Source organism: Nomascus leucogenys, chromosome X, assembly GCF_006542625.1.
Source record: "Nomascus leucogenys isolate Asia chromosome X, Asia_NLE_v1, whole genome shotgun sequence".
Taxonomy (NCBI): domain Eukaryota; kingdom Metazoa; phylum Chordata; class Mammalia; order Primates; family Hylobatidae; genus Nomascus; species Nomascus leucogenys.
The window spans coordinates 31,316,477-31,342,351 of NC_044406.1; the positions used below are offsets into that span (position 1 = coordinate 31,316,477).

The 25,875-nt window shown below is 36.2% G+C and overlaps 1 protein-coding gene across 1 annotated transcript in view; it reads right to left on the minus strand.

The window, feature by feature from the left end:
- DMD (dystrophin) overlaps positions 1 to 25,875 on the minus strand; it is a 1,770,560-nt gene that overhangs the window by 1,736,417 nt on the left and 8,268 nt on the right. Inside the window, exon 3 of the mRNA XM_030807549.1 lies at positions 1,085 to 1,177. The gene's annotated coding sequence lies outside the window, so the exon portion shown is untranslated. The remainder of the gene's footprint in view (positions 1 to 1,084; positions 1,178 to 25,875) is intronic.

The following is a 25,875-nucleotide window of genomic DNA, read 5'->3' on the forward strand; positions in this document are numbered from 1 at the left end:
CCCACTTAATCTTGCATGATAAGAAATACATACACGTTTATATTTATTTTTACTCTTTTGATAGTGAGGGGACTATGGCCCAGAACAGGGATGGCAATATACCAAATGCCGCTAAGACGGTAACTGTGGAAGTTTAAATTCAAGTTCATGTTGGTATACACATATACATACATATTTATATATGTGTGTAAATGAGTTAATATTATATATATATATACACAATGAGTGGATATTAGTGGATATAAGTTCAGGTATGATTATGTATATATACTATGATTATGTATTATATTATGTATATATACAATGAGTGGATAATATTTGTGGATATAAGTTCATGTTGGTCATATATACATATATAATATGTGGATATGAGTGTGTATATATATACATATATAATGTGTGGATATGTGTATATATATAGACACACACATATTGTATATATGCATGTATATATAGATGGTCATTATATATATACACGCATATATACACACACATGGGTGTGTGTCTGTATCTTTTCCACAAATCCGTCGACCCATTTTGCAGAGGTCAAATAGACAGAAGACCCTATGCTCAGGTGACTTAAAAATAATTTCCAAATCACATTATGGAGTTTGTATGTATAACACATTTATTGATAGAGATACCCATATTCTACTAATCTTTCATTGGCAATAATTTATGTTGAGAATACCCAAGACGGAGAAAGCTTCATTCCTTTGGTAGGGATTAAAATAAAAAATATCTTTCTTTTTACAAAGCTATGTAAATTAACTTACAGATAAGTTATAGAACATACATTTGGGAAAAAAATTACTCACCTAGATTGGGACTTTGTATTTTTACCTTATACCTACTCAATGAAATAAAATTTTGAAAAATATTCCTGTAAATGTACCAGAACCTATTTTATACCGTGATGATCCTTAACATTTCAGATTACATGGTCGTGTCAATTTAAAAAAGCAGCACTATGGAGAAGGGTTTGTTATTGTTAGAAATACACGTTTGTTTCACACTTCAAGGGTAAAAATTAAAAAACAAGATTAATGTTACCCAAAAGAAAACCATTCATCAGGATTCTTACCTGCCAGTGGAGGATTATATTCCAAATCAAACCAAGAGTCAGTTTATGATTTCCATCTACGATGTCAGTACTTCCAATATTCACTAAATCAACCTGTTAGAGAGAGGGGTAAAACATTTGAACGTAAGAGACCAAATGCCTAGTTGCAATAATAATAAAAACGTGAAGGTAATTGCATTTAGCTATTTTCAGAGACTTAGCACTAAAGCTTTTTAAAAATAATCTAAAAATTAAACAAAATGCATTTGTAAAATCACTTTCCATAACAAACAAGCACCCCAAATATATTTACTTTCAGCACATGAATAGATTACTGCAGATTGAAGAGGCCAACTGGAGTATCTCCAAATAAACTGTCATAAAGGGTGTTTAAAATTAAGATATGCGGCCAGGCGCGGTGGCTCACGCCGGTAATCCCAGCACTTTGGGAGGCCGAGGCAGGTGGATCACGAGGTCAGGAAATTGAGACCACGGTGATACCCCGTCTCTACTAAAAATACAAAAAATTAGCTGGGCGTGGTGGCGGGCGCCCGTAGTCCCAGCTACTCGGGAGGCTGAGGCAGGAGAATGCCGTGAACCCGGGAGGCGGAGCTTGCAGTGAGCCGAGATCGCGCCACCGCACTCCAGCCTGGGCGACAGCGAGACTCCGTCTCAAAAAAATGAAAATAAAAAAATAAAATAAAGATATGCTTTCTAGTATAGAATTACAACTCAGAAAAATTCACCAGTACTTCCACCTAGCTCCAAGGAGTGCCATTATAATTAAGGCTGACTGCATTTTAGTAAAATACCTCTGTTTTAGAATGAATGTTAGGTCTCTAATAAACAATGGAGCAAATTGCCAGCTCTCTTATCTCTGTCTAGGACTGTGTTTGGAAATGAAAATCTGGCAGGGTTTTATTTGCCTTAATCAAGACAAATCTCTACATCTCCTGTCCTTCACAATCCTCACATGTTTAGGTGGAGTAAGGATAAACACAAGCACCTGAAAAGTAAGCATGTGAAAAGATGTTCAATGTTTTTAGCCAATAGAGGAATGCAAATTATAACCACAATAATGTATCACTGTACATTTATCATAATGGTTAAAATTAAAAAATAGTGCCATAAAATGCTGGTGAGGGTGTGGAGAAACTGGATGACTCGACCCCTGCTAGTGGAAATTCAAATGATATAACCACTTTGGAAAACAGTCTGGCAGTTTCTCACAGAACTGAACATATACTTATTATACAATCTGGTAATTGGGCTCTTGAGCATTTATCTCAAGGAAATGAAAACACATGTGTACACAAAAACCTGCACATAAGTGTTCATACTACATTTATTTGTAATAGCCCCAAACTGGGAACCCAGATGCCCTCATGGGTAGATAAACAAACCATAGTACAGCCATACCATGGAATAACACTCATCAATGAAAAGTAACAAACTATTGATACATGCAGCAAATTTGATGAATTTCATGCGCATTATACTAAGTGGGGAAAAACTCATTCTCAAAGGGTAGCATACTATATGAGTCCGTATTTATGAGAGTCTTGAAAACACAAAGTTACAGAAACAGAGAACAGAATAGCAGTTGGCAAAGGTCAGGAATGGGGGTAAGATGTAGGGCAGCTGAATGTTCTTATAAAAGGGCAATATGAAGGACCCTTGTAATGGTGGAACTGTTCTGCATATTGACTCTGATGGTGGATTTACAAACCTACACACGTAATAATGTTGCATAGAACTAAATACACACATATGCATGCACACATACACATAAATATGAGTAAAGCTGGGAAAATCTGAATACTATTGGTGGGTTATATGAATGTTGACATCATGGTCATGATATCATACCTTAGTTTTACAAAATGTTACTACATCGAAGGGGAGATTAATCAGTCAAGAATAAGAAAGGATCATCATCTGCATCATCATCCGGGGATTCCTCATATGGCAGTGGAGGAGAGAAATTCCTCCATAAGGAAAAGCCACTATAAATTTATCTATTGATTCATTGATGCACTAACTCAACAAGTACCTTTTGGCTATCTGCCAGGCAATGAGCTACTAAGAGCATGTAAAAGGAAAAACCTGCTTTCATGAAACTTAATTCTAGTGGTAGTGACAATGAGATGATATACCACTGAAGATTCAAGCAGTTAAGCAGAGAATATGTGATTTTTAAGAAACAGACTCACTCATACTGCGGGAAGCACTGCTGGTAGATACGTTTTAGCTTGCCATAGATCTGACTCTGGGGAGACTTAGATCAAGTAATAGGCACTTAGATTCCAGTAACCCCTTATCCACTGTCATAAGACTTGTCACTGTGTAAGCAGGAAGATAGTTCCTCCATTTCCTTATCCTCATAAAAGGTCTCATAAGGTCCAGTTTCCACTGCATTCGGGTACTGGGCTCAGACCTGATAAAGGAAAGTAAGGTACTATTCCCCTAATGTCAAGAAGTTCACAACAGAAGGTCACATAATAAAAAAGTATCTACCATTAGGCTCTAGCAATTCTACCTCTACGTTTATAACCAAAATAATTAAATCATACTGATTAAGATATTTGTAGACCAATTATCATTTCAGATTAAGATATTTGTAGACCAATTATCATAGTAGCATTGTTCACAATAGCCAAAATGTGAGAACACCCAAATGTCCATCTACAGATAAATGGATAAACAAAATGTGGTATGTACATACAACGGAATATTTTCAGCCTTAAAAAGGAATGAAATTCTGATATAAACTACAACATAAATGAACCTTGAAAACATATAAGTGAAACAAGCAAGACATAAAATGACAAATATTGTATGATTCTACTTATATGAGGTACCTAAAATACTCAAATTCATAGAGAAAAGGGAAGTTATTAAAGGCTAGGGGAGGGGGAAATGGGGAATAATCATTTAATCAGTATGAATTCAACTTGGGATGATGAAATCATTCTAGAGATGGATAGCGGTGATGATTACCCAACAACGGAAATATACTTAAAGCCACTGAATTATACACTAAAAAAATAGAAAAAATAATACCTCAAACCCTATTTAGGGCAATGTACCTGAATAGACATTTCTCAAAAGAAGACAAACCAAGGGCCAGCACATAAATGAAGTAACGTTGAACATCACTAATCATCAGAGAAATGCAAATTAAAACTACAATGAAATATTACATCACACAGAATGGCTATTATCAAAAAGACAAAAGATAAGTTGTGGCAAAGATGTGGAGAAAAAGAAATCTTTGCACAATGTTGGTGGAAATGTAAATTATTGTAGTCATTATAAAAAACAATATGGAGTTTTCTCAAAAAATTACAAATAAAACTACCATATGATTCAGGAATTCTACTGCTGGGTATACATTCCAAAGGAAACAAATCAATATGTCAAATAAATAACTGCACTTCAATGTACTTTGTAGTGCTACTCAAAATAGCCAAGATAGGAAATCAACTTAAGTGTCCATCAGTAGAAGAAAGAATAAATAAAACGCAGGTACACACAACTACACACGCTGGAATACTACTCAGCCTTAAAAAGCAGAGAATCCTGTCATTTGCAATGACATTAATGAATCTAGAGTACGTTACGTCAAATGACATAAACCAGGCACAGAAAGACAAATATTACATCATGTCACTTGTACATGAAATTTTAAAACGTTGAGCTCATAGAATTGAGAGTAAAATGATGGTTAGGAGGGGACAGAGCTTGGAGGAGGAGGGTTGGGCAGATGTTGGTCAAATGATACTAAATTACATTTAACAGGAATAAATTCAAGAGATCTATTGTATAACATGCTGACTTTGGTTAACAATATTGTATTTTGAAAATTGCTAAGAGAATAGATTTTAAGTGTCCTCGACCCCAAATGATAAACATGTAAGTTAATGCATATGTTAATTAGCTTGAAGCATTCCACAACGTCTAGATATTTTAGAAGACCATATGGTACATGATATATACAATTTTTTTGCTAATTAAAAAATAAAAAATAGTTATATGGTAGATTTTACATTATTTGTACTTTACCACAATAAAAAGTCATAGGCGCGCACACACACGTGCGCGCACACACACACACACACACACACACACACAGCAGCAGCCACAGATAACACCTAAATAAATGTTCATGGTTTTTTTTCCAATAAAATTTATCTATATCCACAGGAAAAACAATTAGATAGGCAACTGTGTCTCACAGAAGCCGGTAAGAAAAAGGAACATTGTGACAAGGTAACCAAAAGACATAAGATATATTCATGTATTCAGTATTGATTAAATCTGTAAAGAAAAAATAGACCGGAAAGAAGAAAAGTGTCAGGTGGAAAAAGCATGCTAGAAAGAGTTCAGATCACTAGGGGGTAATAACTGATTGGGAATTAGAGATATTGTATTCAGGGACAATATGGCAAACAGCTACTCTTTTTAACGTTTATATTAGGTTCGGGGTACATGTGCAGGTTTGTTATATAGGTAAACTGTGTGTCGTGGGGATTTCATGAACACATTATTTCATCACCCAGGTAATAAATATGGTGCCTGCAGGTAATAACTATGGTGCCTGATAGGTAGTTTTTCTGATCCTCTCCCTCCTCCCACCTTTTACTATTGAGTAGGCTCCAGTGTCTGTTGTTCCCCACGTTATATCCATGTGTTCTTGTTTTTAACTCCCACTTTTTTTTTTTTTTTTTTTTTTTTTTTTTTTTTTTTTTTTTTTGAGATGGACTTTCGCTCGTTGCCGAGGCTGGAGTGCAATAGTGTGATCTCGGCTCACCGCAACCTCTGCCTCCCGGGTTTCAGGTGATTCTCCTGCCTCAGCCTCCCGAGTAGCTGGGATTACAGGCACCTGCAACCACGCCTGACTAATTTTGTATTTTTAGTAGAGACGGGGTTTCTCCACGTTGGTCAGGCTGGTCTCGAACCCCTGACCTCAGGTGATCCGCTTGCCTCGGCCTCCCAAAGTACTAGGTTACAGGTATGAGCCGTCGTGCCCTGCCTAACTCCCACTTACAAGTGAGATCGTGTGGTATTTGGTTTTCTGTTCCTGCATTAGTTTGCTAAGGATAATGGGCTCCAGCTGCATTCATGTTGCTGCAATCTCATTCTTTTTTTTTGTCTGGGTTGTATTCCATGGTGTATACGGACCATATTTTCTTAATCAGTCTACTGTTGATGGACATTTAGGTTGATTCCCCGTCTTTGCTATTGTGAATAGTGCTGCAATAAACATATATGTGCATGTGTCTTCATCGTAGAACAACTTATATTCCTTTGGGTATATACCAAATAATGAGGTTGCTGGGTTGAATGGTATTTCTGTTTTAAGTTCTTTGAGGAAACACCACAATGTTTTCCACAATGGCAAAACTAATTTACAATTCCCACCAGCAGTCACCACACCAGGCCAGTATCTTATGCATACATTTTCAGATACTGATGCTTCTACTGTTATTATAACAATTCACAGGATGTATCTACTGGATCAGAGTGTGTGTGTGTATAACACACATACACATACACACACACACTCTGATCTAGTAGATACATCTATACATATATATATATATACACACATCGTTTCAGGGAGATATAGATATATCTATACATGTATGAGTATCTATACATATATACATATATATCTATATATCTATACACATATACACATATGTATACATTTATACATATACACAAACATACACATATATACACATATATATGTAATTTTAGTAGGTGTTTCCACCTGCCTTCCTAGAAACAATTTAGAATTACATATTTTAACCAGAATGTGTAAGAGTAGGCTCTTCTCTCAGCAGGAAATTTTTGTTTTTAGTTTCTTTTAGTTTTCTTTGTATGATCAAATACATCACACTTTGTTACCTTTTGTTTCCATGATTCCTTGTGCATTTGAATATATTTTTGTATGACTGACCTATTACAATTCCATGTGTGAATTGTCTGTTAATATGTTTTGCTCATTTATTTCTATATGGTAGTTTTCCTTCTTGAATTTTAAGAACTCTTGGTAAATAAGAGCTAACATTTATAGAATGCTTACCACTTGCAAAATGTATATTTATTATAATTCAACATGATTTTGTATTTCATTCAAACGTAAAACTGTCTTACAGTTTTATGATTTTTGCTTTTTGACTGTTAAGTACAAAGGTTAACCTGACATCACAAAAGGAATTGTGGAGTTTTTTTCTTTTCACATGCTTTGGAATAGCTTAAAGTATATAAATTATTCTTTAAGGGTTAGGTTAAATTCATTTGTAAAGAATCCTACTACATTTTTCAACAGTACAGCTTTAATAACCTACTAAATGTTTTCTGAAGTAATTAGTCTAATTTTCCACTTATTCTTATCTCAATTTTAGTGATTTGTATTGTACTAGAAAATCAAGTTTTCCAGAATTTTGCAAAATTGTTATAAAATTGCTTTTAGCTTCCTCCTAATTTCTTCTGTATCTACTGTCATGCATCTTTTCTCATTTATCTTGTCTAGTTTTTATTCTAAGTTTTCATTGTTATGACTGGGATAGGTTTACCTCTTTTGTTAATCTTTTCAAGAGCCTACTTTTGAATGGATTAATCTTATTCAATTTTCTATGTTGAATACAATTTTTATTTTTGTTTCTATTTTTATAATTTCTTAAGATACTTCTTTTATTTCCATCTCTTAAAAATCTTGTGGCTATACAGTTCTCTCTGAATACAGATTTCACTGTGCCTACCATCATTAGAGTATGTGTGAGTTATATAAATTTTACCAAGAGTTCATGAACATTTTACATTTATGTGCATCTTACCAAGAGGGAAACAGTATCAAAGATAAATGAAACTTCCAAAAGGTCTGATTTAAAACTATGTCTGAAGGTATTTCATTAATTACATCTAGTGAATTCTCCACAAGAAGCTTTAAGAGGCTCTCTCTCCAAGTTAATAAACATTTCACACCATGATACAGACAAAGATTATTATTTATTTTGGTTGTGTTTTGTTTCTTGCTGTACATGTCTTCTTCAAACTACCAAGGAGTATAAGAAACGCTAATTAATAACCATGAAGACTCTAGAGATGAGGGAGGTATGTGTCATGCCTGAAAGGGTATTGTTCATGGCATTTATATTACTCTTGAATGCCTCACTTTGACAATCTGGTCTGTTTTGGCCATGATTTCTCATAAGCTTGTTGCTGTTATAATGCTGTATTTCTTACTATTAGCTATAAGTCATAATGTTTTTCTGAATTCAGTACTATTTACTCTTAAATAATCATCACCATGCCATGCAGTAACTTCTCTTTTACATATTTTTTCTAATACACATTCTAGAATTTTGTCTTTCAAGAATTATCAGTCTAATTGCTAAATAACTGAATGGTAAAAACAAGTATTAAAACCTTTTAAAATCTGTGTGAAGTGAATGATTACATCTGTCTACTAAGCAAAACAGAAAACATTAGTATGACATATATGTTAATGTACGAGCCTACTGTGTGTATCGGTGTTGTGACAAGCACTCTATGGCTGGAAATTAAATATTAGGGTCACTATGGTTACCCAAAGTTCTAGTTTCCTGTTTTACAGAATGAAAGCATCTGATACAAATGAATAGGTGTGAAAATTGATATTCTGTGTGAAAATGTAATACCATGCCTTGAATTTTTGCAGAAATAAGTTAACCTACGCAGGACAATTGGCTTTTGTAGTTCCTGTCAACAGGCCTAAGATTTGACTCATAAAGTAACATGGGATGCTGTCTCAGAGTTTTACACTGTTATCTTTCGAAGTTGCTTTATTCAAATGTAATTTTGGAGGATAGAAAATCTCCATCGTTTGCTTTGACATAATGGAAACTTATAGTGACTCCAGTAGAATATTAAAATGTGAACTCTTTAGAAACATCTCAAGTTAGAATAAGCAGTCTGTAAGAATTGCACATAGAAAACCTAATACATTGAATTATTCTTTAGTATGACGTCTCCTGCTGTCTATTTTAAAGGCATAGGACAAGAATTTAAGGGGGTCCCTCTTCTATCTCCACACTAGTACTTACAATATATACTTTTGTATAACAATATATATTTAGTACTTCTAAGATTAATATACAATGATTTCAGGGAGCATTTACTTCCAGGTACTCTACCTCCTAAATGAGTTTACTAACCACTGGGCTATGAGGAATAATTCTCGTCATTTACTTATTCAAGACAGGCAAAAAACCTTGCTGTTATGTTTTATCCCAGTTTCCTTCTGGAACATGGATGTAATTTCTACCATCGTCGATATTTTATTCAAGCTAAGATTAGATATCTCATGGTAGTTTACAGTAAAAGGATTTATACTTATTATATTGATATATTCAAAATTTAAGAATACTTAAGAAAACACGTTAAGATTAAGGCAAACCTGAAATATGATGGTTTTCTGAAAGATTACTGACAGGAACAAGTTGGTGTTATTTTTGATCTGCTTTACAGAAAGAAGAATAGCAGACTAGGGTTCATCAAACAGAAAATAGTAAATAAGATGTCAGAATGTGGGGCATGTAACTTGAAAATTTCAATAACCAAGTCAAATAATGAAAATGGAAGTTCTTAGGGCAGAGCAGAAGGAGAGAGAGAAGGGAAAATGATGAATAAAACTAAGAGTTATATTCCTGTAAGATATGTACGTGTGTGTGTGTGTGTGTGTGTGTGTGTGTGTGTGTGTGTGTGGTGGTTTGTGTATGAGAAAAAGAGAGGTGACAAAGTTCTGACAAAGCTTTAATGAATTTTTTCATACCATTTTATTTTTGTTAGATGCAGAGAGAGATGGATGTTTAGAGTTTTGTGTATCATTTAAGCATTTGCGGTTTTAACTTGGAAGTTGCAGAAAGTTATATCTCATTCACAGGGGAACCATCATCTTTATAATAGGTGCTATCTGCGTCTTCTTGCCTTTTTAGACAACCAGGTCAAGGACATTTCAGAGCTACAGGCTCTAATGAAAACACATCCTGCCTCACTCAGCCAATTGAAATTAGACTAAAGCAGGTGGTTTCTTCACATTTGTTTCAAAGGAAGTGGTTCTCCCAGATCATTTCAGAGTTTGATATTTGTCCTAAGGAGAAGTCCCTTTTGTTCCCTCATATGCAGTATAAAATATGAGCATTTTTAAAATTAGCTAAGGGAGGGGGATAAGGGTAAGCCACCTTTTCACTCAGTCTTGGTGATTTTAACTAGATATGAAATGGTACAAACTATTATAAAATAATTTCACAAAAACAAAAAGATTATGAAAGGAACCATTAAATATCCTTAAAGTTTGAGTTGATTTCCTTAAACAGAATCTGAAACAATAACTAAAGGGGAAATTCCACGCATTGAAATTTATTATGTAAATATCCTTCCTGACACTGAAACCTCAAGCATGTACTTCCACCATCTATTTGGTTCTTTCATATTCATTTCTTTCTCGTAAAATATACATAAACCGAGAAGTTCTTTCCAACATTCTAAACAGAATTTCCTTTTTAAACATGTTAAATGTCTTTGATGTCTGCCATCATGTAGCCAAGCTAAAGACTTCTCCATATTCAAGAGAAACTTCTCAAGTATTTATATAATCCTTCTAAATATAATGCATTTTAAAAAGATAAAAAATACAGGAAAGGCAAAGTAGTTTCATTGCCCTGCAGCATGTGCTTTTATACCACGTTTAAGATTTATGCTGTTTAAAATTTCAAGACTTACGGGCATAAATCATATCTATTTTCTTCCATTGAGAGATGCATGTATTGAATCTTTTTATTATTAAATCATAAATAGGTCAATATATACAACATAAAGGGTGTGCCATATTGCCACCGTGGACCTGGCTTTCCAATGACAGTTTTTTAATCCTTTCGGTATCTCCATATTTCAAGGATTATTTTTGATTCAGATATAGAAATTTACATTAGATAATAATTTTTGAAGCACATTTTGACCTCAACTATATTACAAGATTTAATTCTGGGTACTCACTACAAAGATGCTATCTCTACCTTCAATGATTAAGTTTTACATGTTTAGTCATTCTTTAACTATTTTTGACCACTCACTATATGCCACGCATAGAATGTTAAGAATAGAGATAAATCTAAAAATAGACTGTTTCAACAAATTGCTTATGGACAAGTGAAATGTTAAATTTCCTCTATATTTTGGATATGTTTATGATCACTCTGATACATCGCAGGAGAATTCTTTTTAATGGAGTCATGTTTTCATTTATTTATATACTGCTTCTTTCACAATAAAGAATTGAGGCAGTTCATACAAGTATCTTATAATCCTAAGAAAATATGAACATTTAATAGCATGAAAGACATTAAAACAAACATATCAAAATAAAAGTTTTGATATAGGTAGTCTGGTTTAACGTATTAATAAAATGCAAACTAAACTTTTTGGGAAAGTAGCTCTATAAACTCAACAAAATTCCTTATATAGAATATATATAAGAGGGCACTGCTTGAGTAAATGGACACTGTCCTCAATACTTTCATAATTTAGAATGAAAGATATATATATAGTTTCAGTATATTATTTAATTTGAATTTTTATAACTATGTATCTTTTATCTGGCAATATAGAATGTCACTTGAACAACAAAATCAACCCATATACCCCAACTTTCTAAGCTCAAGTCAGGTATACTAATTTCAAGGAAAAAAAAGCAATAGCTACAATAAAAATCTTAAAAGATACCTCAGTGACATAATAAGAAATATTTTTAAACAATAGTATTTATAGTCATATAATTATTATCCCAGCTGACCTCCATATGTGAACCTAATAGGTAACTGGCTATCTCAATTTTAAGTTGAATGTACAAGAAATGTATCAATACTATTTTCCCTTAAAGCAAGAGGTATACTAAGGGGGATGGGAAGATAAACAACTCACCCAGAAAATTATTTTAAATGAGAACACGCTGCAATTTAAGAGTAGTTATATTACATTGCATCTGGATGTGAGTTTAATGAATACGACATTATGTTTGTATATTTGTATCTTCCATAACAAGTATTTTGAAAGAAGTAAACATTTACTATTAATGCATTTCGCAGATGATAAAGTGAATAAAAGTCATAGAATCATTTGGCAAAGACCCTATAGTTGATAAGTTACAGAGTTAACAAGATCTACCCTCTTCTGCAAACTTGAGAATTAATTCATATAAAGTGCAGATATTTTACAGGCCTATTGTGTGGGCTGACAATTTTGTGTAAGAAATATTTATCTAACAAATTAAATTTGGAATTTATACTTAAATACTAGATTTTATGAGTAATAAATGGAAGTAGTTTATAGTCAAATATAATATATTCTGACACGCTCAAAAATATGTATTACATGGCTATTTAAGTTTCTGAATATTTAAAGGACACATAAAATACTAGTTTTAAAGAACATTTCAGAATCCTCTTTATCTAACATTATACACCAGTATGTGAACAGAACATCATTTTTCAGATCAGTGACATTTGACAACCATTCAATCTAATTCAGTGACAATTTTCCAATGCTGGAATTAAGTGAATATTTGAACATAGCTGTCATCTGAATTTCCACCCCAAGCTTTTTAAATACTCACCATAGATTTGTGGTTTAACGTACAGCAATGACTCTATTTGCTTTGTAGTATCTCACATTGTAGATGTGAAGTTACTTGGTAAAAACTTACCACCTTGTGATAGACAATTGATGAGCTGGTACAATGAACATAATTATTAGATCTACAACCGTGTCAGTTAATATTAAATTATATTAAGTCGGCAAAGTCTTGGTAATGTTCCTAGGGTATATTTCAACACTCTACCTTTTGTATGAATCTTTATAAAAGGCATTAGAATTCATAAAATGTAAGCATGGAAATCTTAAGAGGGAAGACGAGGACACAGGCTTGGAGAAAGGAAGACAGATCATAATACATCTAGGGGCGGGGGGAGGTGTAGTTTAAAGCATCACAGTTAAATCTTTAACAAATTTGTAATTTCTAAGTTCCTTTACCAGACAAAAAATTAATCATTAAACTAGGCACAAAATTATTAAAAGTGCAAATATCTAATACAGAATACTCACTGATTAGAACTTAGTTATATCCAAGGAAAATACACTAATAAACAAGTTTAAATTACCCATTAAATATCTTTGAGAGAACAGAGTAAGTGTAGAATTGAATTTAAAATGCCTAATAAAAAGGCACTACTTACAAACCAAAGTGAGACAGAGCAAAGAAATAATAGAATGGCTGTATAAGAGATGTTTCATCTTAGCTGGGATTTGCTCTACCTTCAAAAGCTTGTAAATAAAAAGAAGCTGTGGATACGTTTTTACCTAGAGCTGATGTGGAGACAAGAATAAACACTTAGTAGCATAGTCTCCGGTTTCTCAGGATTTTGTATTTTGTTTGCTTTTTAGAATCACAACCAACTATTACAAATGAGCTTTGCTCTCAGCAAATACCGCAATAAAGGTATCCCTGCACTTACAAGTACTTTCTTCTCAATAAGTGGCTTTCCAAAATACGTTGTTGACAGCAGGGATAACTTCATGCTAAAACAGCCACCACAAAGAACGCAAATGGGAACACAAACGTAGTGTCTGAGCTCTACAGATATAAGCTGAGTGGCATTCAAGTGACGATAACAAGTTAAACGCCAGGACAGGGAAAGGAAAGGAAACTGAGGAACAAGGTTAAATTGAGGAAGTGGTTTAGAACTACAAAACATGCCAGAACTAGTGATTTATGGCAGAGGGACAGGCTAAAATGGAGGAGACCCTAAGGAAAAAAGAAAAGACAAAATGACCTTGATCTAATGATCCAGAAATTACCAAAAAGTATCATTTTTAAAAGACACTTCTAATATTCCCTTTAAAAATGAGAGGGCTAATTTTTTGAGGGATTTTTTAAACCAGGGTTTCTTTTGATAGGTTTATAGAATTAGGAGGCTGTTCATATGATTTTCTATTAGCAATTATCAATTTCTTGGTGTGTGGACAAACTTATCACTGGTATTCAAAAAAAAAAAAAAAATTTTTTTTGGACACAGAGTCTTGCTCAATCCCCCAGACTAGAATGCGAGAGTATGATCACCGCTCACTGCAACCTCCCCCTCCCGGGTTCAAGTGATTCTCATGCCTCAGCCTCCCCAGTAGCTGGAATTACAGGCGCCGGCCACCATACCCATCTATTTTTTTTTATTTTTAGTAGAGATAGGGTTTTGCCATGTTGGCCAGGATGGTCTCGAACTCCTGACCTCAGGTGATCTGCCCGCCTCAGCCTCCCAAAGTTCTGGGATTACAGGTGTGAGCCACCACGTTCGGCCTCAACTTCATTTTTTATAATAAACATATATGTATTTCTGTGTAAAACCCGTTCTTGGCTTCTACATCTCATTAATATTTCCCTTCCATTTTTAAACTGCATACATTTGTTTTTCTCCCTCCTTGTCCGGATCACATTCATAAGATATTAATTTATTTCATATTATAAGGAACTAGCTTTATATTTTATCTAGTGTTTCTTCTATATCTTTAGTTCCCACTTTCCTTAAAGCATTTTTGTAACATTTTTAGTTGAAAGCTTGATTCAATTTCTTGTTTTTTTTTTAATGAAGATGAAATCAAAGACAAAAATTCAACCTCTCAGTAGAGCCTGAGCCATTTCTCATGGGTTTTCATATGGAATGCTTTTTCCTTCACAAATGTAGTTTTATACTCTTGGTTTCTTATTTAACAAACCTTAATCAAATTCAATTTATAAGTATATTATTAGTTTCTACTGTTATTAAATAGCATGAATTTTGAAAGTGTATTTAATGACATTTTCACTGCATTCAAATATATTATCCATTTATATTTTGTGTATGTGGCAGGAAAGTTTTTTTTACTATTTTCCTATGCCTTTAATAAGTTTACAATGAAGGGAAGATATCCGAAGTGACTCTTAGCGTGTCTTTCTTTTCTGGCTCTGGTTTTCCCCAGAGGAGTAGGAAGGAGTCCTTAGTCCCCAAATTAGCCAGAAACCACTTCTACTCTGTCATCAAATAGAAGTGGTATGGCCTCAAAGGTGATTGGCTCCCTGATGCATCCAACGACACCGGGCCCTACCCAACATCAGAGTTCTCGGCATGCAGATTCTCAAGTCCTCATTTCGCACAGAAACAAAACAAAACTAGACACCTGGAATGCCGATTATATTGTTTTCCACTCCTACTTCACTAACCCACCAAATTTCTTCACCTCTTCTTCGTATGTGATGCCTACATCACCTGGAATCTCTTAACCTTGGACTTCTAGTTAGACTAAACTAAGGAGCAGCACTGGCAGGACATTGGAGGATTCTAAGGAGAGGCTAAGGTATCACTTCTCTCAACTTCACCAGGCAATGATTTGAAAATAACTGCATTCTTTAGATACCTAGGGGCTCAGTTCACCGTTGTGTCCAGTGGCCCTCTCCCAAAGTGAGGGATTTTATCAAATTAAAAGCCCTCTCCCCTTGACTGCTTAGGTTTAGATATAGCAAATGTTACTAACTCACGCGAATCCCTGCATTCTTCACACCATTGTTTCTTCCTTTAATCCTGCCCACGTTTCTATAAATATTCCCCTCATTACACTCTCCAACTTTTTGTGTACGCCACGTGTTTAATATCAGGACAGTTAATACACTTGACTTCACAAGACACATTAAAACTGTATAGTGAATATATCAGTGGATACCCCAATGAACTGAAGATGAAAATGCTTTTGCCCTATGAAAGACACCACGTAGATCTACTGAACTCTGGCCATTCCCAAGGTTTAGGGAAGAACATTCCCAATAATGACAGACATACAATTTTCTGAATGCCTTGTTGAGAGTTCAGATTTGAATTTAGTTAATGTAACTGAAATTTTTAAACTATTGCTTTTCCTGCACATCCAACTTTATAGGGAGATTTATTGATAATGCTCACATTTTACAGAAATATCTACTATGGAATGTCAAGATACAGAAAATCACTATTAAATCTACAGTTATTTGTAGTCTCAATCTTTTGCTGTTAAATATGTTGTAAACTTGACAGTGGTAAATTAATGGCTCTAAAAATGTATTTCCATCCATTTTTCTTTATGGATTTAGCAGCATTTCTACTATGCGATACATTTCCGTTATTGACTATAACTTTCTTGAATAAAATGACACTAAGTTTGTTAGTATTCTGTAACTGATTTTTCATGTTTTTGTATTTTTTTATTATACTTTAAGTTCTGGGGTACATGTGCAGGTTTGTTACATAGTTATACACCTGAGATAGTGGTTTGCTGTACCCGTCAACCCGTCACCTACATTAGGTATTTCACCTAATTCTAACCCCTCCCCTAGATCCCTCTGACAGGCCATGGTGTGTCATGTTCCCCTCCCTGTGTCCAGGTGTTATCATTGATCAGCTCCTACTTATGAGTCAGAACATGTGGTGTTTGGTTTTCTGTTCTTGTTTTAGTTTGCTGAGAATGATGGCTTCCAGCTTCATCCATGTCCCTGCAAAGGACATGAACTCATTCTTTTTTTATGGCTGCATAGTATTCCATGGTGTATATGTACCACATTTTCTTAATCCAGTCTATCATTGATGGACATTTGGCCAACACACATATGAAAAAATGCTTATCACTTGTCATTAGAAAAATGCAAATCAGAACCGCAATGAGATACCATTTCACACCAGTTAGAATGGCAATCATTAAAAAGTCAGCAAAAGATGCTGGAGAGAATATAGAGAAATAGGAATGCTTTTACACTGTTGGTAGGAATGTAAATTAGTTCAACCATTGTGGAAGACAGCGTGGCGATTCCTCAAGGATCTAGAACTAGAAACACCGTTTGACCCAGCAATCCTGTTAACTGGGTATATACCCAAAGGATTATAAATCATTCTACTATAAAGACACATGCACACATCTGTTCATTGCGGCACTATTCACAATAGCAAAGACTTGGAACTATTACTGATTTTTAAAATAACCTGATATATGACCCATTTAATTTCTAGTAGCGTTTTGATTTTGTCATTGTCATCTCATTGAGACCTGAGTCCAAATGCCAACAATGGCTCACCATGCTTTGTTCTTCCCACCCCCACGTTACTACCTCTCTACTCCCCTTCTCTGCTATATTTCCTTTATCTCTACACTCAGTCTACTCCACCTGCTAAGCCCTCATTCCAAATGCTTTTTCACCTCAAGGTCTTTATTACTCTGCCTAACCCATCTTCGTATAGACAATTTCAAGGCTCACTCCCTTTCTCCAGATCTCTGCTCATGTAGGAACTGAACAAAAAGGTCTTCTCAAACCTCTTATTCTATTTATCTCTTTTTTATTCACTTAACTGTCACTAAGTATATATGCTTCATATTGCATAACATGTGGCTGTAATCTCTATGACAGAAAGGGTTATGTTTACTCTGATACCAATCAATCATCTTATATAACTGTGAATTTTAAAAGGAAATTTTAACAGATAGGACTTTTTCAATGTGAGTATTTATATCCTGCACAGACTCATTGATAGAGAACAAGCTCATCTTTAGAAACAAAATCCTGCTTGAGCATGTTGATTTATTCTTCCTAATAATCAGACTAAAGTTGTACTTACAGATGTTTTCCATTTTTCTTTCTACTTATTACAAAATGGAAAATTAGAAGATAATGTTTTTTTTTTTTTTTGAGACAGTCTCAATCTGTGGCCAGACTGGAGTGCAGTGGCGCGATCTCGGTTCACTGCAACCTCTGCTCCCAGGTTCAAGTGATTCTCCTGCCTCAGCCTCACAAGTAGCTGGGACTACAGGTGCACACCACCACGCCTAGCTAATTTTTGTGTTTTTAGTAGAGACGGGGTTTTACCATGTTGGCCAGGATGGTCTCAATTTCTTGACCTCATGATCCACCTGCCTCAGCCACCCAAAGCGCTGGGATTACAGGCATGAACCACCGTGCCCAGCCTGCATTTACTTTTGAACATCCATATGTTATTGTTCAGCCACAGGCTAATGTAAAGGTTCCTTTGTTCCACGTTTGGTTTCTGCATGAGAATGTCTTGAGGTTTTGTCCTCTAACGCATAGGCCAGCATCTTATGCAGCTCCCCATTAAAGCCCTAGCTCAGACGAAAGCACTGTTAACATCTGCTTTTGAACAACTTCTCCAACTTAAGCCATTATTTTGAGGCCTTTTCCCTACTAAAACATTAGGAGGTTCTATATTTTCTATAAGAGATGTGGCCATCCCTGAAGAGATTCATATGACATCATATTCTAATTTTATATTCACTTATATTCATTTAATAATTTCATTAGAAAACATGGGGTCTATGACCAGATTGATATATATGGCCCTTGTTTGGAGTTTTGGAGGTTGAAAGATCAGGTTTACATTCCCCTCATAAGTTCCTCTTTTAATTGAAGTGTAATATGCATGTAGAAAGTTATACGTAAGTGTACAACTTGAGTTTTCTCACAGTAAATACACATGTGTAACAGCTATCGGGTCAAAACATAGAACAGTGAGCACCTCAGAAGATTCTCTTATGCATTATTTTGCTGACTTGCAAAAGTTAACCACTCTCTTCAATTTTAAACCCATGGAAACATTTTGTCCGTTTTTGAAATTTAATTGAAAGAAATCATAGTAGGTATACTTCGTCTCACTCATTTCACTCAAATATATTTTAACAACTTCATCTTGTATATTCTGTATAGCTATCATGTGGTCATTTTCATTGCTCTGTAATATCACATCATGAGAATATATCAGTCACTCCCAGTTTGGGCTATCACAAATAAAATTGCTAAGAACATTCTCATACATATGTGTTTTTTGCAAACTGGGAAATGTATTTCTGTAACTTACATGTCTACAATAGAACTGATGGCTGGTAAGAAATGTGCATTTTCACATTTAGTAGATCATACCCAACTCTTTAATTAGTTGTCTGAATTATATTTCCACAAGTTAGTTGTGAGGATTCCAGGTGATCCATGTCCTCATTAACATCTGACATTAGTAGTCTAGTTCAGTCATTTCAGTAATTTTGTACTCGTATCTCATTACGGTTTTAATTTAAATTTCCCCAATTACTGCTGAGGTTAAACATTTCTTAAATATGATGCTTGAATTTGTGAACACCTTTTGTGTTCCTGTTCAACTTTAGTCTCTCATTCTATAAAACCTAAAATTTTTTTTAAAATCAAGAAAAACAGATGACTGCGATACTCCCTATTGTAAATGTGTCAATTATTCTGTATAGATTTAACTCAATGTTAATCATACTTCAATTGAATGTACATAGAAACAGAAAAGATTGCAAAACAAATACAAAAACACAAAGGGCCAATAAACAATAAAATCTTGAACAAAGTGGAAGAACCTAGTTCACCAGATACTAGGCTGTATTATAAAACTACATTACTCCACATGACATAGTATTTGTGGGTGTAGAGAGAGACAGAACAATGGAAGTGAACTGAAGTGCAAAAATAGACCGACTTATGGAGGGTGGAGCCAAGATGGCCTAATAGGAACAGCTCCGGTCTACAGCTCCCACCATGAGCAACGCAGAAGACAGGTGATTTCTGCATTTCCATCTGAGGTACCAGGTTCCTCTCACTAGGGAGTGCCAGACAATGGGTGCAGGACAGTGGGTGCAGTGAACCATGAACGAGCCAAAGCAGGGCGAGGCACTGCCTCACTCAAGAAGCAAAAGGGGTCGAGGAGTTCCCTTTCCTAGTCAAAGAAAGCGGTGACAGATGGCACCTGGAAAATCAGGTCACTCCCACCCTAATACTGTGCTTTTCCAACAGGTTTAAAAAATGGCAGACCAAGAGAGTATATCCCACACCTGGCTCGGAGGATCCTATGCCCACAGAGTCTCACTGATTGCTAACATAGCAGTCTGAGATCAAACTCCAAGTCGGCAGCCAGGCTGGGGGAGGGGTGCCTACCATTGCCCAGGCCTGATTAGGTAAACAAAGCAGCTGGGAAGCTCAAACTCGGTGGAGCCCACCACAGCTCAAGGAGGCCTGCCTGCCTCCGTAGGTTCCACCTCTGAGGGCAGGGCACAGACAGACAAACAGACAGCAGTAACCTCTGCAGACTTAAATGTCCCTGTCTGACAACTTTGAAGAGAGTAGTGGTTCTCCCAGCACGCAGCTGGAGATCTTAGAACGAGCAGACTGCCTCCTCAAGTGGGTCCCTCACTCCAGAGCAGCCTAACTGGGAGGCACCCCCCAGTAGGGGCAGGCTGACACCTCACACAGCCAGGTACTCCTCTGAGACAAAACTCCCAGGGGAACGATCAGGGAGCAGCATTTGAGGTTCACCAATATCCACTGTTCAGCAGCCACCGCTGTTCTACAGCCACTGCTGCTGATACCCGGGCAAACAGGGTCTGGAGTGGACCTCTAGCAAACTCCAACAGACCTGCAGCTGAGGGTCCTATCTGGTAGAAGGAAAACTAACAAACAGAAAGGACATCCACACCAAAAACCCATCTGCACGTCACCATCATCAAAGACCAAAAGTAGATAAAACCACAAAGATGGGGAAAAAACAGAGCAGAAAAACTGGAAACTCTAAAAAGCAGAGCACCTCCCCTGCTCCAAAGAAACGCAGTTCCTCACCAGCAACGGAACAAAGCTGGATGGAGAATCACTTTGACTAGCTGAGAGAAGGAGACTTCAAATGATCAAACTACTCCAAGCTACAGGAGGAAATTCAAACCAATGGCAAAGAAGTTAAAAACTTTGAAAAAAAATAAGACGAATGGATAACTAGAATAATCAATGCAGAGAAGTCCTTAAAAGAGCTGATGGAGCTGAAAGCCAAGGCTCAAAAACGACATGAAGAATGCAGAAGCCTCAGGAGCTAATGTGATCAACTGGAAGAAAGGGTATCAGTGACAGAAGACGAAATGAATGAAATGAAGCGAGAAGGGAAGTTTAGAGAAAAAAGAATAAAAAGAAACTAACAAAGCCTTCAAGAAATATGGGACTGTGTGAAAAGACCAATCTACATCTCATTGGTGTACCTGAAAGTGACGGGGAGAATGGAACCAAGTTGGAAAACACTCTGCAAGATATTATCCAGGAGAACTTCCCCAATCTAGCAAGGCAGGCCAACATTCAGATTCAGGAAATACAGAGAATGCCACAAAGATACTCCTCGAGAAGAGCAACTCCAAGACACATAATTGTCAGATTCACCAAAGTTGAAATGAAGGAAAAAATGTTAAAGGCGGCCAGAGAGAAAGGTCAGGTTACCCACAAAGGGAAGCCCATCAGACTAACAGCTGATCTCTCAGCAGAAACTCTACAAGCCAGAAGAGAGTGGGGGCCGATATTCAACATTCTTAAAGAAAAGAATTTTCAACCCAGAATTTCATATCCAGCCAAACTAAGCTTCATAAGTGAAGGAGAAATAAAATACTTTACACACAAGCAAACGCTGAGTGATTTTGTCACCACCAGGCCTGCCCTAAAAGAGCTCCTGAAGGAAGCACTAAACATGGAAAGGAAAAACTGGTACCAGCCACTGCAAAAACATGCCAAAATGTAAAGCCCATCAAGGCTAGGAAGAAACCGTATCAACTAATGAGCAAAATAACCAGCTGAAATCATAATGACAGGATCAAATTCACACATAACAATATTAACTTTAAATGAAAATGGTCTAAATGCTCCAATTAAAAGACACAGACTGGCAAATTGGATAAACAGTCAAGACCCAACAGTGTGCTGTATTCAGGAAACCCATCTCACATGCAGAGACACACCTAGACTCAAAATAAAGGGATAGAGGAAGATCTACGCGGCAAAAGGGGAAAAAAAAAAAAAAAGGCAGGGGTTGCAATCCTAGTCTCTGATAAAACAGACTTTAAACCAACAAAGATCAAAAGAGATAAAGAAGGCCATTACATAATGGTAAAGGGATCAATTCAACAAGAAGAGCTAACTATCCTAAATATACATGCACCCAACACAGGAGCATCCAGATTCATAAAGCAAGTCCTGAGTGACCTACAAAGAGACTCAGACTCCCACACAATAATAATGGGAGACTTTAACACCCCACTGTCAACATTAGACAGATCAATGAGACAGAAAGTTAACAAGGATACCCAGGAATTGAACTCAGCTCTGCACAAAGTGGCCTAATAGACTTGTACAGAACTCTCCACCCCAAATCAACAGAATGTACATTTTTTTCAGCACCACACCACACCTATTCCAAAATTGACCACATAGTTGGAACTAAAGCACTTCTCAGCAAATGTAAAAGAACAGAAATTAAAACAAACTGTCTCTCAAACCACAGTGCAATCAAACTAGAACTCAGGATCAAGAAACTCACTCAAAACCGCTCAACTACATGGAAACTGAACAACCTGCTCCTGAATGACTACTGGGTACATAACAAAATGAAGGCAGAAATAAAGATGTTCTTTGAAACCAACGAGAACTAAGACACAACATACCAGAATCTCTGGGACACATTCAAAGCAGTGTGTAGAGGGAAATTTATAGCACTAAATGCCCACAAGAGAAAGCAGGAAAGATCTAAAATTGACACCCTAACATCACAATTAAAAGAACTAGAGAAGCAAGAGCAAACACATTCAAAAGCTAGCAGAAGGCAAGAAATAACTAAAATCAGACCAGAACTGAAGGAAATAGAGACATAAACAACCCTTCAAAAAATTAATGAATCCAGGAGCTGGTTTTTTGAAAAGATCAACAAAATTGATAGACCTCTAGCAAGACTAACAAAGAAGAAAAGAGAGAAGAATAAAATAGATTCAATAAAAAATGATAAAGGGGATATCAACCACCGATCCCACAGAAATACAAACTACCATCAGAGAATACTACAAACACCTCTACGCAAATAAACTAGAAAATCTAGAAGAAATGGATGAATTCCTCGACAAATACACCCTCCCAAGACTAAACCAGGAAGAAGTTAAATCACTGAATAGACCAATAACAGCCTCTGAAATTGTGGCAATAATCAATAGCTTACCAACCAAAAAAAGTCCAGGACCTGATGGATTCACAGCTGAATTCTACCAGAGGTACAAAGGAGGAGCTGCTACCATTCTTTCTGAAATTATTCCAATCAATAGAAAAAGAGGGAATCCTCCCTAACTCATTTTATGAGGCCAGCATCATCCCGATACCAAAGCCTGGCAGAGACACAACCACAAAAGAGAATTTCAGACCAATATCCTTGATGAACACTGATGCAAAAATCCTCAATAAAATACTGGCAAACCCAATCCAGCAGCACATCAAAAAGCTTATCCACCATGATCAAGTGGGCTTCATCCCTGGGATGCAAGGCTGGTTCAACATACACAAATCAATAAATGTAATCCAGCATATAAACAGAACCAAAGACAAAAACCACATGATTATCTCAAAAGATGCAGAAAAGGCCTTTGACAAAATTCAACGACCCTTCATGCTAAAAACTCTCAATAAATTAGGTATTGACGGGACGTATCTCAAAAATAATAAGAGCTAGCTATGACAAACCAAAAGCCAACATCATACTGAATGGACAAAAACTGGAAGCATTCCCTTTGGAAACGGGCAGAAGACAGGGATGCCCTCTCTCACCACTCCTATTCAACCTAGTGTTGGAAGTTCTGGCCAGTGCAATTAGGCAGGGGAAGGAAATAAAAGGTATTCAATTAGGAAAAGAAGAAGTCAAATTGTCCCTGTTTGCAGATGACATGATTGTATATCTAGAAAACCCCATTGTCTCAGCCCAAAACCTCCTTAAGCTGATTAGCAACTTCAGCAAAGTCTCAGGATACAAAATCGATGTGCAAAAATGAGAAGCATTCTTAGACACCAATAACAGACAAACAGAGAACCAAATCATGAGTGAACTCCCATTCACAATTGCTTCAAAGAGAATAAAATACCTAGGAATCCAACTTACAAGGGATGTGAAGGACCTCTTCAAGGAGAACTACAAACCACTGCTCAATGAAATAAAAGAGGATACAAACAAATGGAAGAACATTCCATGCTCATGGGTTGGAAGAATCAATATCGTGAAAATGGCCATACTGCCCAAGGTAATTTATAGATTCAATGCCATACCCATCAAGCTACCAATGACTTTCTTCACAGAATTGGAAAAAACTACTTTAAAGTTCATATGGAACTAAAAAAGAGCCCACATTGCCAAGTCAATCCTAAGCCAAAAGAACAAAGCTGGAGGCATCACACTACCTGACTTCAAACTATACTACAAGGCTACAGCAATCAAAACAGCATGGTACTGGTACCAAAACAGAGATATAGATCAATGGAACAGAACAGAGTCCTCAGAAATGATGCCGCATATCTAACTATCTGATCTTTGACAAACCTGACAAAAAACAAGCAATGGGGAAAGGATTCCCTATTTAATAAATGGTGCTGGGAAAACTGGCTAGCCATATGTAGAAAGCTGAAACTGGATCCCTTCCTTACACCTTATACAAAAATTCATTCAAGATGGATCAAAGACTTACATGTTAGACCTAAAACCATGAAAACCCTAGAAGAAAACCTGGGCAATACCATTCAGGACATAGGCATGGGCAAGGACTTCATGTCTAAAACACCAAAAGCAATGGCAACAAAAGCCAAAATTGACAAATGGGATCTAATTAAACTAAAGAGCTTCTGCACAGCAAAAGAAACTATCATCAGAGTGAACAGGCAACGAACAAAATGGGAGAAAATTTTCAGAACCTACTCATCTGACAAAGGGCTAATATCCAGAATCTACAATGAACTCAAACAAATTTACAAGAAAAAAACAAACAACCCCATGAACAAGTGGGCGAAGGATATGAACAGACACTTATCAAAAGACATTTATGCAGCCAAAAAACACATGCAAAAACGCTCATCATCACTGGCCATCTGAGAAATGCAAATCAAAACCACAATGAGATACCATCTCACACCAGTTAGAATATGGCCATCATTAAAAAGTCAGGAAACACAACAGGTGCTGGAGAGGATGTGGAGACATAGGAACACTTTTACACTGTTGGTGGGACTGTAAACTAGTTCAACCATTGTGGAAGTCGGTGTGGTGATTCCTCAGGGATCTAGAACTAGAAATACCATTTGACCCAGCCATCCCATTACTGGGTATATACGCAAAGGATTATAAATCATGCTGCTATAAAGACACATGCACACGTATGTTTATTGAGGCATTATTCACAATAGCAAAGACTTGGAACCAACCCAAATATCCAACAACGATAGACTGGATTAAGAAAATGTGGCACATATACACCATGGAATACTATACAGCCATAAAAAAAGGATGAGTTCATGTCCTTTGTAGGGATATGGATGAAACTGGAAACCATCATTCTCAGCAAACTATCACAAGGACAAAAAACCAACCACCGCATGTTCTCACTCATAGGTGGAAATAGAACAATGAGAACTCATGGACACAGGAAGGGGAACATCACACTCCAGGACTGTTGTGGGGTGGGGGGAGGGGGGAGGGACAGCATTAGGAGATATACCTAATGCTAAATGACGAGTTAATGGGTGCAGCACATCAACATGGCACATGTATACGTATGTAACAAACCTGCACATTGTGCACATGTACCCTAAAACCTAAAGTATAATAAAAGAATGATCCGTGACCAAAACAAAACCTGAAAAAAAAAATAGA